The sequence below is a fragment of the Gossypium arboreum genome, chromosome 10 (assembly GCF_025698485.1).
Source record: "Gossypium arboreum isolate Shixiya-1 chromosome 10, ASM2569848v2, whole genome shotgun sequence".
In the NCBI taxonomy this organism is placed as follows: Eukaryota; Viridiplantae; Streptophyta; class Magnoliopsida; order Malvales; family Malvaceae; genus Gossypium; species Gossypium arboreum.
In genome coordinates this window covers 34076342-34093715 of record NC_069079.1, presented here as the reverse complement: position 1 = coordinate 34093715, position 17374 = coordinate 34076342, and positions in this window count along the sequence as shown.

The following is a 17374-nucleotide window of genomic DNA, read 5'->3' as shown; positions in this document are numbered from 1 at the left end:
ATATGAAATTTTATTAAAAGAAAAAGGGGTGAAAAGAACAAAGTTTTGTCGATCTTTGTTCATCATAGCCGAAAGTTAGAGAAGAGAAAGGAGAGGAGAAAGCTCTTGAATGTTTGGTCACTTGGGGAAGAAAATTGAAGGTAAGTTCATGGTAGTTTGCTTTTATCTTGATGTTCATGAGTTCTTCTTGATTCTACCTTAACTCTTGAAGCATATTTTGGTTTTTGGTTGTGTTGTGAGCATTTGATCACGAATTAAAATGAAGGAAATGGTTGTTATTTCATGTTCTTTTGATGAAAAATGGAAGATAGGTGAAGTTGAGCCAAACAAATGAGCATGCATGTGCCTTAGATGCAAGGGGGAAAATCGGCTAACATGTTGTGCTTTAAAATGATGAAATGGAGATTATACTTAAGTAAAATCATAGATATGTGATGATTGATTGGTTATATACATGTTTAAATAACAAGCATGCAAGTTAGGTGTGAAAGAGTGATTTGGTAATAAATCTGCTTGGGACAGCAGCAGTAACGTGAGTTTGGAAAATCACCATAAATTGTGGGAGATGAGTTAGAAGCTGCATAAATTATGTAATTAAATCTTAATGAGTCTAGTTTCAAATGGAATAAACGAAAACATATTTTGAATTCTGTACAATGATAAATTTGATTTGTAATGAAGAGTGGTCAGATTAGTCAAACAGTGAAACATTGGAAACTTTAAGAAACATCTGGTATTGATTGGCCATACCAAAAATTCTGAAAATTTTATGGATAGAAGATATATGAGTCTATTTTCAGGGAAAATTAACGGTACTTGATTTGGAGTTTCGTAGCTCCAGTTATAAATAATTTAGTGACAGTTGCTCAGGAAGACAGCTTGCAGTGAAATTATGATTATGTGGTAAACATTGACAAAAATTTGTTAATGAGTTGCTTATTGTTTTCTTATAAGCTTACTATGATCTGTAGGTGTGGTTGGCCGAATATTGTAAGGGGTTAATCGTAGTTCATATTTGAATAGTTGGATTCTTGTGTTAGTAATCCAATTGTAGGCGATTAGTGTGTGGATCTCGTCAAGATATAAATCGCAAGCAGTGTGTAACTAACACCCTCTTTCTTAGTCTAGATCGGCAAAAGTCGAAAAGCGAAATGCCGAAAACCGGTATTTTGTAGATTTGCGAGTGTGCGAATGCTCGTGAGGTAAATCGATTAATGTTTTTGGTAAGCTGCAATGTTTGGACCGCAAAGTGCATGATTTACGTGCCTCGATATTTTTGGGCTTAATGGGCCAAAATTGAAATGATGGGCCAACGGCCCAATTCAGTAAGAACCCTCGATGACGTGATTTTGTAGTACGTGAAAGGTAGGAATATGCATGAAAAACCCTAAAATAGATAAATTACTGAAATACCTTTAAAAGTGGAAAATTTACGTTTTACCCTAGTAGATAAATTATCGAAATACCCCTAAGGTTAAATTAACCTAAATGCATGTTTGATTGTTGTTATTTCTTGCATGCCATGTTGTTATTATCGATGCATGGGATTGGGATATTGACGGAGGAAGTCTGAAAGTGGCTTGTCCACGTCTTGGAGGCTTTGCCTCAATTTATCGATAAGCGAGCAAGACAAGGTCGCAAGCTGTGGAGTGTTAATTTGGGTGGGTTGAGCTATTCCCCACATGGAGTGTAGGGCTGGTACGGTGGAGTGTAGTGGTTGGTGGGTTGAGTAGTCTCCCCAAATGGGATTGCATATGTTAATTGATGTTGCATGTATTTTGAAATGGGCCTATGGGTCATCTTGTTATCTGAATAAGGGCTAAGGCCCGTTTATTATAATCTGAAAAGGGCTCGGTCAGTACCACATTACTGAATGGGCTTAGGCCCAATAGGCTTGAGCTGACTTAGGCTTTGAATGGGTTTTTCCTTACACACTGAGTTTCCCTAAACTCACCCTTTTTATTTTCATCCACGCAGGAAATCCCCAACCATAGTGGGCTTGGAGCTGTGAGGGAATTCGGAGTGGCCACCGTTCGAAAGTTTGATTTTCTTCGGTGAACTAGACATCCTTTTATTTACGTTTGAAGTTTTGGGTTTTAAATGTAATAAGGCCGCTTAATTATTTTTGATGGTTTTAATATGTATTACTAAGATAGGTATTACTTATTTTAACTGTTGAAATTGGATAGCTTTAGGGCGCCTTTTCAAAAACAACAATTGATTTCAAAATAACACGACAACAAGCAAAGCTTCCGCAATGAAAGTATTTTTCAAAATTAATCACTTTTCCTAAAAATGACTTAATCAAATCGGTTTCCTAGAAATATCCATGACGTTAAGGTGTGGCAATGGCGGTATGCATGTCTAGGATTGAATTCGAAGGGAGCTTGGTACTTAAGCAATCCGATGGACTCACCACCTCTTTTCCGATTTCCTACGGTGCATGACTTCCATTCACTTTAACCTATAATGAAATTATCTTTTAAAACACTAAGTAAGTTTTTCTGGATCAACAATATAAAATGTTTTGAACGCTTCGATGTGGCATGTCGGATCCGGTCATAACGTCTGGGCCGGGTTTGGGGTGCTACATTTTGGGCTTATTTGGCATGCATGGCGTTATAGTTGTTTAGGCTATCGACACATGGATTTTGATTTAAATATGCATGATGTAATATCTCGTTTTTCAATGGTAACAGAACAGTGGTTTCGGGATCACAAATTTTGAGTTGTAAAGTCATGTTTTATGGTTTAGTCAATGTTTATGGAGTTACATTAAGATATTAAGTTTTGATAAATAAATTTTAATGTTTAGTTAGTTAATTAAATAAAAAAGACTTAACTGTGAAAGATGCAATATTGAGTGATTACTGAATTGTATTGACTTGATAGTCTAACTTCTAAAGGAAAGAGGATTTATAATGTAATTAGTCTACAAGGAAATTGAGTGGACGGTTTTGATCTTTTATTAGTGAAAATTTTAAGTTATAATAAAGGGTAAAATAGTAAAACAATAAAAAAACAAAACTAATCAAAATAAAACAAACTTATGTATCATCATCTTGGGGAGTTCCACTGAAAATTTAGAAGGGAATTCTCCATTTTTTGAGCTTGAATGGTTCGGCCATTGCTTACCTTCATATCAAGATTTGATTCAAAAAGACAATAACTGAGAAAAAGAAAAAATTATGGAGTAGTCCCTGTACTTAAATCGAACTGCTTTAGAGGTAAGTTCATAGTATTTCAATACATAAATGGAATTTTACTTGTATTTTATATTATTGTTCTTTGGTTAATATATATAATTATTGTGTGAATGCACATACGTGCCCCTGTTTATACTTCGGTATCCCTGAATGCATATTACATACTCCTGATTATACTATGGTACCTTTGAGAACATTATATCATCTCAACATTTCATCATTTATGTTATTGAAAATTTTAGTAATCAAATAATATGTGAATTGTGTCTATTATATTTAGATTAAATGTTATACTATGTCCTTACGAAGTTAAATAAGCTTACAGATTTTTGTAGGTTGTTTTGTAGATAATCGTTGCTGACTTTTTGGAAGGATCAACCAACCAGCTCACACTATACATCTAAGTTGGTAGTTCTTGTATCTATTTGGGTAGTGGCATGTATATAAAGATAAATATATGGTTTATAAATGTTGACTAATGTAGTTCATGAGTGAGATCTGTGTTTTTGCTTAGGGTATGTCTTATATTGAGGAAACAAGTATACATATATAATGCATAGATGAACTCCTTGATATGTAGTTGTTGAATGAAGTGGTTATAATTATAATGTAATGCTTTATTGTATAATGACTTATAAAAGAGGTCTTTTGATTGTTTTTGAGACTAAATATTTGGTATAAATGTGGTGTCTTTGAATGACATATTGGTTAGATGAAATAGGTTGATTGAAATGGTATGTTTTGATATGTTGGAATGATGCTTAGGTCTATTGAAAGTACGTATAAATGGAGTTGTTGAATAGGCATGTTTTGGTCTTAAAATGGCTTGATTTTAAGGTCAAATTTTGGAGCACACAGCCTGAGACACAAGTTGTCACACTATTGTCTGACATACACGGGCTGTTACACAACCTGGCTACATGGTTGTGTGTACCAAGTCAGTGTGTTAGATAGCCTAGCACACGGCTTGCGACATAGTCGTGTGTTGTAAGTCAAAGAGTTACACGGCCTGGTACACGACTTGCAACACAACTGTGTGGCCCAACTCAGTAAGTTACACTAGTGGAGACACGAGCCGGGACATGGCCGTGTGTCCCTTTGTTCAACTGTTACATGGCCTGAACTATGTCACACAGTCTGGCCACACGGCTGTGTAACCCTTGTTTTCAAATTTCTTCAACTTTTTCCCAAATTTTTTGTTTTGTTTTGATTTAGTTCTAAATTGTTTCTAAACTATTTTTAAGGCCTCGAAGGCCCAATTTAAGGCCCAAACACATATTTTTTATGGGTTTTTAATATATTTTCATTAATTACTATTGAATAACATTCTGGATATATTTTGATATTTATTGTTTAGAATTTCATGGTAATACTCCATAACCCTAATTTGGTGATAGAGATAGGTTAGGAGTGTTACACATGAATTTCTGGTTTTCATTAAAACTAGGATTGAACATCACTTTTTCATTGCATTTTTATGTAAATAAGATTTGAAAAACATATAAAAAGTGGAAATCAACTTTTACTAAGTAAACTCTAAATTCCAATGTTTTTGGGAAAATTATATCTTTTAGTAAAATGAAAATAACATGCTAAGTTTTTCTTCACAAAATCAAGTAAATGCTTTAAACAACAATTTTATAAACTCCAATAGTCACTAGGTCATTTCAATGGTCGATGTAATCTCCCGAATTCGATCTTAACGTCTAGGCCAGATTTAGGAGATTACATCTACTACAAAATAAGAAGTATTATTTTCGGAATCCCAACTCAATTAGGAAATTACCAAAAGTTCCTTTCTTCTACAAAGTAAAAAAAAATACTACTGTGGGAGCATTTATGCCTCTTTATATTTTGATAAATCTAAAAAAAAATATAAACATTATGGGAATAAACAAATTCAAACTCAAATCATTATACTTTTCACTAACCTAACTCTGCCATTTCAAAAAGACATAATGATTTATTTGACCCTCCAACTTTACAAAAAAAAAAAAAGGGATTATAACCCTTTATTTAATTTTTTGTCTTTTTTAACCTTAAATTTTCACTTTTTTTTGTCAAATCAATCCAAAATGAATGGAAAAATTAATATTTGTTAACTTTCACTACAACAAAACATGCTTACTGCGACACTTTTGGGGAAACACTTTTTTAAGTGTTGGGATAAACTTGTCGACATACGTTTTGGCCAACTATTTGTATAAGAGTTGGGATATGCTTGCCTAAGACAACACCTAAATAAGAGTCGGCTTTGTCCAACACTATGCCGACACTTTTTGTAACACCCTTAACCCGTATCCGCTGCCAGAACAGGGTTTCGGAGCATTACTACCATTTGCAGATCACTTAAAAAAATTAAAATACTTACCGATTCAGTGATCATATAAAATAAATATATTGCCATTCAATCAACAGTTTGGTACTTGTATAAGCATCAAACAACAACATTGTTAGTATACTTGCACATATCTCATATGAATTCAACATTGATATATCTATTTTCTCGACATGTCGCACTTGAGTTTAATAATAGTCTCAACTTACATAATTTCCTTGTATCAACATATCAAAGATAATCATATATGTACATGTCATAAAACATATCATGCTCTTACCGTTTCTTCACAAGCATATATCATTCATTTCATTATATCAATATTTTATGCTCCATCATTTCCATATATTTTATGTATATTTATTCTGGTAATAGCTTATATCAAACTTAACATAAATTATATTCCATGTACTTATACTTATTTCGTTTATCCATTTTCATAATTATTTCATACAACGCTTTTGTACATATATTTCCATATGACCAGTTCTTGTAAACATTTCACACAACCATTTCATATAACCATTCGTCATCTGATACATTTTACCTGAATATCAATTGTTCAATAGATGTCATAGCGTCTCCCATCCACGGTCTTATTTATCTTTGACGTGATGTCATAGTATCTTTCAACTATGGTCTTACTCATTTTCTGTCATGTTGTCACGGTATCTTTCAACCATGGTCTTATTCTTTTCATGTCACGTTGCCATGGTATCTTTCAACCATGGTCTTACACATTTTATATCAGGTTGCCATGGTATCTTTCAACCATGGTCTTACACATTTCATATCAGAGAGCACACTCCCGCGAACCTCATCCTTACAGTGGGATTACCAGTCCAGGCTAAATCCCCTGCAACGATAATTACTCTAATGAGCTTGGATCTGAATTACCAGTCTAGGCTAAATTTAGACCCTAATTCGGATTACCCGTCCGGGCTAAATCTGTTTTACACATATTCTTCAAGAGGGCTATATCAGGATACGATCACCCGTCCGGGCTAGATCCTTTTTACCGTCAATTCCTTTTTAGAGATCCATCGAATTTTCCTTTCATTCAAACGAGATTTCTTCCCATTTTATCAAATATATCAATGTTTCATTAATTTTCATACAATGAACATTCAAATCATATTCACATCAATAACATACAATCTCAAGCATTTAAGAATATAATTCAAGTTACACGAACTTATCTCGTTGCTTGTTTGTGTTTATAATTTCATTAATCTGATATCTTTTCTTTTCCACAATCAAGTCTCATTTTTGAGTCGTCCGGATCTTTATAAATAAATTTGATCGTCATTTTCATTCATTTCATATTCTAATGCATTTAATTAATGCTCTAGGCAAAATTACAATTTTGCCCCTAAACTTTTAATTAATGACGATTTCATCCTTAGGGTCAGGAAAATAAAATTCTTGAAATTTAATCCTTATTTCCAGCTATTATTCTCATATATATTGATAACAATCCATGAATTCTATAAAATATTAGAATTTTTCATAATTTCAACACTTTTCAATTTAATCCCTAAAACATGTTTTTCCCCGATCTTGAACTAAATTAATAATTTCATTCAATTTTGTAATTTAAATAATAAAATAATCCATTTCATGCAATTTGGTCATTTTTGACATGTTTACAAAATTGCCCATAAAGTTTTACTTTTATTTAATTTAGTCCCTGAGCCTAAAATATGCAAATTAGCCATGCTAGATGAATATTCATACATATTTTTCCTCCTCCTCCTCTCCATTCCACATCCTTAATGTAGATAACACACTTGTAAGTAACATTATCCATAATTTTTATTATTTACTTTTATGAATATTCAAGCTGTCTATCTGCATCATAGTCACTAAATTATTTATATCTAGACCTATAGAACTCAAAATTAATATCCGATAATTTTCTCTAAACCTAGACTCATATATATTCTTACCATAAAATTTTCAGAATTTTTGGTTTAGCCAATAAGTACAGTTTATTCTTTAAAATTACCCTTGTTCTGCTGTCTGACAGTTCTGACCCTTCTTCACCAAAAATTAATTATCTCCTTGTACAGAACTCGAATGATGTTCCTGTTTATTTATATTGAAAATAGACTCATTCATAATTATAAAAATATAAATTTAAACCCATAATTATTTTTATCCAATTTTGATGATTTTTCAAACTTAGAATAGGGGAACCCAAAATCATTCTGATCTTGTCTCACAAAATTTATTATATCTCATGATTTACAACTCTATTGCTTACATAATTTCTTCTATAAGAAACTAGACCAAATAATCTTTAATTTAATATTTTATTCATCCTATAACTCGATTTATACAATTTTGGTGATTTTTAAAGTTAAACTACTGCTGCTGTCCAAAACTGTTTTAGTACAAGATATTAATTACCATGTTATAACACCCTTATTTTCTTTTTCTACACCATTTCTCATCATTTTCTCTTATTTTCTCTTCACTAACATATCAAGAACATAGGACCTTATGTAAGAAAACTCTACTATAACATTATTTCCATGCTTTGTCAATAATAACAAACTTAAAAACATATTGAAATCTTGATATACTTACCTTGTTCTATTGATACTAATCTTTAACTTGATTTTCTCTCCTCCAGCTTCTATTTCTTGAATCCAACTTGATATTCTAACTCCCATGCTCTCCTTAACATTTTTGTCTCTTGGTAGCTATGGAAATTCATTTGATTTTTGGGTGAAAATGGTAAATTTTTGGTAAAAGGACCAAATTGTAAAGAAAACAAAACTAACTTTCTTTCTTCCTCTTTTTCTCTCACGTTAGTGCATGGGAAAATATGGATGAGAATTTCTCATCTTTCTTTCTTTATATACTAATAAAATAATAATAAAATATCTTATTAAAATATTAATAATAATATTTATCTAATTAAATAATTATAAAATATCAAAATATCTCTAACATCATTATTACTTTCTAGATTTCTCTCTCTTCCAATTGACCATTTTGCCCTTCATTATCTTTTAAAATTCCATCCTTGAGTCATCATTTAATTTGGTAAAATTACAATTTAGTCCCTCATAGTTCTTCATCTATTCAATTTGGTCCTAATTCATCCATTTTCCTTAGTTTCTAGATCATTCCACTCTTAAAATATTTACACTATTGGTCCTTCAACTTTTTCATATTTACACTTTAACCCCTCAAATTTTGAATATTTACTCTTGTGCAACAAAACTTTTCTCACTTTTACAATTTAGTCCTTTCTTGAATTAATATATCATAATATACTTCTCAATACTGACATAAGTCAAAATTTCCCTTTTTGTCACTTTATTTCCTTATTTTACTATATCAAGGATAATATCTTACTGTAAAAATTTTCAAGGTATTACACTTTTGGGCCGACACTTTCCTAAGTGTTGGGATAGACTTGCCGATATACACTTTGGCCAACTCTTTATATAAGAGTTGGGATATGCATGCCTAAGGCAACGCTTAAATAAGAGTCGGCTTTGTCCAACACTATGTTGACACTTTTGGGCCGACACTTTTCCTAAGTGTTGGGATAGACTTGTTGATATACACTTTGGCCAACCCTTTATATAAGAGTTGGGATATACATACCTAAAACAACGCTTATATAAGAGTCATCTTTGTTCAACACTATGTCGACACTTTTCTAAGTGTTGGGGTAGACTTGTCGGCATACGTTTTGGCCAACTCTTTGTATAAGAGTTGGTATATGTATACCTAAGACAACACTTAAATAAGAGTCGGCTTTGTCCAATACTATGCCGACACTTTTACGCTAACACTTTCCTAAGTGTTGGGATAGACTTGCCGACATATGCTTTGGCCAACTTTTTGTATAAGGATCGGGATATGCATGCCTAAGGCAACGCTAAAATAAGAGTCAGTTTTGTCCAACACTATGCCAACTTGTGTTATACCTTTCCCAACTATATAAAAGTGTTGCCATATGAAAAGAAAAACTCTTATGTCCTAACTCCCGATATACCAGCAATCACTAATTTTATAATTGTATATATCACTTTTCTAATAAATTAATTTTATATTAAATAAAAATTGTGGTATTAATATTTTAGACTAATATCTTTGGATTTAAAATATGAATATTCTTAAAATTTACATAATGAGTGTTAGTAATTATATATAGTCAAATTAAAAATGACTTAATAGCTTCGAGTGAGAATAAGGTTTAAGATTCATATATCCTCACTGCATTTTTCATGACAAGCATAGAAAATGCCATAATCATATTAGACATAATTGTTATTTTTTTTTCTTTAAAGATAAATTTTAAGTTTAAAACATGTTTGATGATTAGAATCATTGTTAATGGAAATATTTTCATAATCAAATTAGAATACGCTGCAAAAACATTTTATTTTAAACAAAAGCGGCTCGTTTTGCTCCTATCTATTTATTATTTAACTAGTTTTTTATATTAGTTAAAATAAAATTTATTTTAATTGAATATTTAAAATCTTCAGAAAAAATAATCACACGTAGAAAAATTTGAAAGTAAATACATAGAAAAATATATGTTAAAAATCAAAAAAATTAAAATACTATTATTTAAAATAATTTTAAAGTTTTTTAGGTATATGACTGATTATTTTTAATTTATATATTAAAAGAGATAATATTAATTTGAATATATTAAAATTATCATTATAGTTTAAATTATTTAAAAGATAATATATAAACTTTATATATATTAAAATTAAAAAATTGCTAACCATGCATATTTAGAGAAACAAAATTAATTAGTAAATTGAAAAATTACTTAAATTTCCTAAAATATTGAAAGAATATATAATATTCAAATTTTATCTAAATAATTTAGTGTTTAAGGTTTATGATTTAATGTTTATTGTTTATGATTTAGTGATTATGATTTATAGTTTAGGGTTTAAAATTTTAAGTTTTGCATTTAGGGTTTTAGATGTAATGTTTAGGGTTTAGGGAAGATCAAATGAAGACGGACGGAGAGGCCAATGTCACTAAAGAACGGTTTGGTCAATGAATCAGTTAACCGATGTCAACCAGAACTGAGCTATTTTTAATCAAGTTTTTTTCACCGTTATTTGTAAGGTTCTTAAAATGTCATATATCCGTGCTCGTGTTAGAAACAAGTTTCAGACACGAATACTCCAAGTAAAATAAAGAGTCAAAGGAATATAAATTTAACTTTTGTATTAACCAACCATGAACTTCTTTTGGATTGATTTGATTATTCTGATTTGTTTGATTCTACCGTAACATCATAAGCTCTATCTTTTTTTAATACAAAAAACTACGTATTCTTCATCAAGAAGACATATCCAACTCGAGTTTTTGTATTATTTAAAATTATTTTTGTACACTATTATAAAAATTTACAAATTTAATATATTCTTTGGAAAAAAACTTAATTTAAATATAGAAACAAAGAAAAAATTGGATTGAAAAAATTATTTTGTATTAATCAAAATGGAGCCATTTTAATTTTTTTCCCCTAAAAATTTCCCCCAAACCCCAAACTTTCCCCCTAATAATACAAAAGAGGGTAAGAGAAATCGAAAAAAATAAAAAGGGGAAAAACATTTTTTTTCTTTTCTTCTCTTCATCTTCCTCAAAATGCCGAAACCCTAGAGGAGAAAAGGGAGAAAGAAATTCTTTAAAATTTCTTCTTTTCCTTAACTGTGAGAAGGGAAATCGATGGTGAAAGGAAAGGGGAAAACTTCATGTTTTCTTCTATATTATAGATATTATCTGTACTTTTACTTTTCTTTTGTTGGTCCGAATGGATGAAATAAAAAGGGAAGTTGGTTGCATGGAGGGAGGGGCCATGGATTTGGCATATTAAATAGTTGTTTCTTCATATTAAGAACCTTGAAAGGTGGGAGATGGTTAAAGTGGTAAAGGCAAGGAGAAAGTTTGTGCTCGTAACAGCACATTGGGGAAGAATTCGGCAAGTATTCCTTGAAATTTAGACACACTTACTCATTTAGTTAATTGACAAGTCGAATTAAACTAGTTGGTGACTTCAATTAAGTCGTCTGAATTTTATTATTAAACTGTCAATTAGCTGCTATTGATTTTCAGCTAGGAGCAAATAAATCATGTTGGAAATCTGAAGAAACGGTTGTAAATAAAAAAAAAATTGCTGTTGTTGGTTATGGTGTGAGTTTATGTTATTTCTTGAATGATTAATTGTACTCTAATGCTAGTATGTGTGATGAAAATTGAGGGAAAAGTCTTGATGACTGTTAATTGTTGAGTGAACTGTCGAGGCATGCAAACTCCATGCATGCTGTCCGAATATGACTTTTTGTAATAAAATTAAGGTAACCTGCTGCTGGAATTGATTAAATATTAATATCCTAAGCTGAAATTAGAAGATGTCATAGTTATAATTAAGATGTCCTACTGCTTGGTCGTGATTAAAATGTAAGTATTTATGCTGTAAGTATTTATGTTCGCTTAAACCATTATTTGAAGTAGATCAATTGTCGTAATTTAAACGGTCTTAATAATGAAACTGTGGTATCTTCAAACGACAAATTGAGAGGGGTTATAGTTATGATTTATAGTGCTTTAGTGCCGTGGTGAAAATGTATAACTCTGGGATTGATATTGATGATGTTCTGTTAATGAGTAAAATGTATTTTATTTGCCGAATGACTTGTTATTTTAGAAGTACAAATTGAGTGTTGCTAATGGTGAGTTTTCTTTAAACTTATTTTGTTATTTTCATGCTTAAAAATATATATATTAAATTAGCATTGATGTTTCGGTTTCGATTTAATGGCTGAAAATGTTCTTTCAAATTTCAAGGCTACTTACTGTCTGTTTCCACCTGCTGCAGATACCACCTATATATAATTATAATATTGGTGTGCTCTGTTACATGTTAATTGCTTTATAATTAGTTGCGTAATTCAATTCTGCCATTTCATTAAACGTTTAAGGTGCATAGATGTTGGATACTACAAGATCCTGCCTATGGCTATGGCTACTTGTTTTGGGACTGCTGTTGTTCATAACAAACAGGGCTTACGTCCCAATTACCTATGTTCAAAGCGCTGTAGCAAAAGGAGCTGGTCAGTATTTTTCTTTTCTTCCTCTTTGGATTTCCATTGTTAGATTTCTTAATAATATGCTTAAATTGTGATGAAACTGTAGTTCGTTTGCATTCAAATTGAAATAAAAAATTGGCATTTCTATTCCCTACCATTATGGGCTATAATTCAGCCCACACTAAATTTTACCAATAAAATTGAAGAAAACAACAAATTTGTTTTTCGGGGACATATTCTTAATGTTCTATTAAATATCACGTTTGCTAAATATTATTTCTTTCAAGTTTAATATTCAGATCCACAAAGAAGATTATTATAATTCATGGCCTTTAGTTATGCAATAACGCCAACCAACAAATCGTGTATATATATATGGATAGAGTTATTTCTCTTTCTTTTTTAGTTATTCAATAAATTTAATAACATGAATTTTATATGATTTAGATAATAGGTTATAGTCACCACATGCAAATTTTTATTTTTAATTTAATAATGTTCCTTTATTCAAAACATTCACCATTTAAGAAAACAAATACATAGTTTTTTTTTTTTAAATATATGTGTATATTATTTTATATTAGTCAAACATCATGATCAAGCAATAGAGGTAATGGAAATATAACTGCCAAATCATGTTTGGGCTGTTTGAGTTGCAGGTCAGTTGGCAAAGGACCTTGAACTATTTACACACCATGCCGGTCGTAAATCTGTGACCATGACAGATGTCATAGTTTCTGGCGAGTGCATAATGTCAAACACTGCTTTTGGATGTATTTCTTCTTTTGTGGTATTATTGTTAGTGACAATCTTGTTCATCTTCTAAGTAGTGACTTATTTTGAGAGAAAGAGCATGCCTATTCTGTATCGATAGGTTAGAAGTAACAGATTCATATTCGTTTGGATTATAGAAACATAAGACCTATTCACTTCAATTTCAGCTCATAGAAATTAACATTTAGCTGCCTCATTCAGTTCCATTTTGTATGGGTAGGTTAGAGGTAGCCAATTCATATTATTTTAGAGCTACAGAAATATAAAAACCTATTCACTTTGATTTTTAGCTCATAGAAATGAACATTTAGCTGCCTCATTGAGGTCCATTTCGTATCAGTAGGTTAGAAATAATTCGTCCTTATGTGGCCAAGCTTCATGCAAATGGACTTATTCAGAACAGGGACTATCAGACTGTATGGTTCTACATATGTTATAATTCTTGGTTCTTTCTGAAAATTCATCATTTCTGCATCGTAGCTTATTACTACTTTAGAATCTTTTAGTGTGCTGCTAAATGGGGAAAAAAAAGGCAATAACTGCATTGCTATGCAAATTTAATCTACTATAAAAAAAAAGTTCATTATTCACTTTATGTGGTAGCATTTCTTAAGAAACAAATTGGGAGAAGAAGCAAGGCAAAATAGTTGATGCTAAATAATTTCTTAAAACATCTATGGTTCTCAGAGCTGAAAGTATCTTTTTAGGACTTGTATTACAAGAATATGGTTGGATTCTTTTTTATTGCATTGCTCATATATAATTTTGAGAATTTTCTGCAATTTCTATTCTTTCCTAAATTTAAAAGCTCATTGTCTATATCTATTTTAACTTATTTATGAATGCAAACATAGTCCTATTTTAACTAAGGAAAGTATAAACTAAATTTCATATCACACAAGCTACTAGTTTCATATATATTAAGCCTTTATGTCTAAGGAAACAGAGTATTTTTTTAACAGTTTGTTTTTATAACAGTTTATTGATTTCACCTTTATTGATTTTACTTTTAAGTCTTTATGTCTAAGGAAACAGTTTCATACAACATAATAGCAAGTTTTATCTCTTAAAAGAAATTAAAAAAAAAAATGCTATTTATGAATGCAAACAATTTTTATTTTTTTAACAATTAGTTTCACACAAGCTACTAGTGCACCTTTGAATTTGTTGTATTTTACTATGACAGTTTGAGGTTGAATGAGGTCTGCAATTGGCTTACAGCAAGGTGGGGGCTTGAGGGATAACGCTAAATATAGCGAAGAGTTGGGAAGCAATAATGGTGAAATGAGAGAAGATTGCATATGTTACAAGTAAGTATATTGTATTCTTGGATCTGGAGATGTTTCACTACCTGAGGCTACCCTTGTAGAAATAAGAGATCAGCAGAGTTTCTTGGAATTGAAGTTGCAATTTCAGACTGTATTAGCTGTTATGTAGTATAACATCAATAGCAATGTCCATCGTCTTAGGAACTTTTTTATTTGTTTACTTTTGTACTTTGGGTTGAATGTTGGTAGTCTACATTTTGGCTAAATGTTAGTGTATTTTGATATTGGATCGATTTTTGTAATGAATATTCAACCTTTATTTTAATTTTAATTTAATATTTTTAGTTGTATTTAAAGTACAATTTCTATTCACTGTAAATGTTTATGAAAATAAATTAATATTGAAACAATAAAAATAGAAAATAAATGCCTTAGATATGTTTATTCCAACCTTTTTAAGATTGTTTTAAACGGATTTATCCTAACCTTTTAAAGGCTGTCTTGGACGGGTTTATCCCAACTTTTTTAAAGGTTGTTTTAGAAAAAGTATATAACCTTTTTAAGGGTTGCCTTAGACAAGGTCTATCTTAACCTTTTTAGAGTTGTTTTAGACGGGTCTATCCCAACCTTTTTTAAGGGTTGTCTTAGACAAAGTTTATCCCAACTTTTTTAAGGTTGTCTTAGACGGATCTATCCCAACCTTTTTCAAAATCACAACCTTTTTCAAAGGTTGGCCTTGATTAGGTCTATCACAACCTTTTTTAAAAGTCGGCATTGACTAAGCATTTCACAACCCTTCAATAAGGGTCGGCTTATGTTGACTTATGGCAACGCTTTTTCAAAAGCGTCGCGAAATCTATGCCAACTGTACTATAGACAACCTTTTTGGAAGTGTCGCGAAACTTATGCCAACCTTTTTTACGTTGTCTTAGGTCAAAAAAAGTGTCGCGGTAGAGTTATTTTGTTGTAGTGTTTGTTGATGTGGCATACACGTTGCAATCCACATGTATGTCACGTAAGTAATTAATTAAATTTTTAAAAAATAAAAAAAGTATTAAGAATTATTTAAACATTTAAAAAGATTATAATAATTATTTAAATTTTAAAAATGATAAAAAATTATTTTTTTAATTTAAAAATAATTAATTACTATCATGGCATACACGTGGGCTACCAATGATTGTCACGTTAGTAAAGTTAATAAATGTTAATTTTTCATCTACTTTGAGATGATTTGACAAAAATACAAATTTAAGAGTTAAAAAATAAATGAAAATTAAAATAACTTTTTTAAAAAGTTGAAAGGTCAAATAAATTCTTATATCTTTCAAAAGATATATTTAATTTTATACCAATTTTTAATAAATATGTTATATGAATATTTTCTATGATATATTTCATAATTTACTTATTTTTTTGGAAGATGGCATCCTTATCTATACTATGTTCGCTGCTGCAAAACAAAAGTAGTATCACTAGAGTTGATTATGGGTTGGGTCAGTGCAAAAAATCAGGTTCACTTTCTAAGTTTGGACCCAGTTCGACCTAAAAAATGAATTTAAAATTTTATCCAAATCCGTATCAGATAAAAAATGCTAAACCTCGAGCTCTGCCCACCTGTATTAATTTTTTTAGATTATTTTTATATAAAAATAAATTTAAAAATATAACACATCAAATAGACAAAAACATTAAAGGTTTCCCAATAAATTGAAAATACATATAAAAAAGTATTTATACTTAAATAACACTAACAAAGTTGCAACTTAACAAGCAAATGTCTCTAAAATAGTAGTAAATTTAATAATAAAATAAGATTATACAATATCCAAATAATAACAAAATAGTAGTAATATAATAGCGAAATGGTAGCAAAACATAATAGTAGTAAACAACAACAAACAACATCATAGTTTTTTTTTTTTTGCCAAACCTAGGCTAAATTAGTATTGCCCGAGGCTCAGCTCATTTTCTAAATGAGCCTTATTTTTTGTTCAAACCCATTTTTTAGGCTTATTTTTTTGCTCAAACCTCTTACTTTTTGAGTGAGCTTTCGAGTCTAGAAAGATGATCTGACTCATGATCAAGTTTAAGTGTCACCTATGACATATGAAATTTGTCTGTATTCAATTGGATTAATTAATAATTAGATCATGATATAGCTTTTTTATAGGAAAATCACGGTATAATTATGTATAGATGAAAGGTAACATTAAAAATAAATAAATTTTTAGTTATAATCGTAAAGTAGAGATGCTAAAAAATTATAGTTATCTACTTTATATAAAAGAGATATAAAAATTAATATTACGAGTTAATTATGCATATTTTTATTTTTATAAAGAAAATATAAAAGATAAAAACGTTTTAAAATAATTTAAGTTATTTTATAAAACAATAATATTTGAATTATTACCCAACTTGTAATACCAGTTTATTTAAAAATTTTAATGTATAGTATTAGATAAAGTAAATATCAAATCACAAGCCAAGAAGGCTAAGTCCAATTTGTCAACAATTTGGTGTTAAAATATATATATGTTATGAATCGGTCCTGGATTCCTGAGTTGTGTCCCAGTTGATTTGATACATATTAATTATTTAAGTAAAAACAAGATTACGAGAATGAGAAAGGTAAATTTTAAGATGAAAGGAGCCATAATAATGCAGAAGAAAAGCTAGCTACTAGCTATTTTTTAAAAT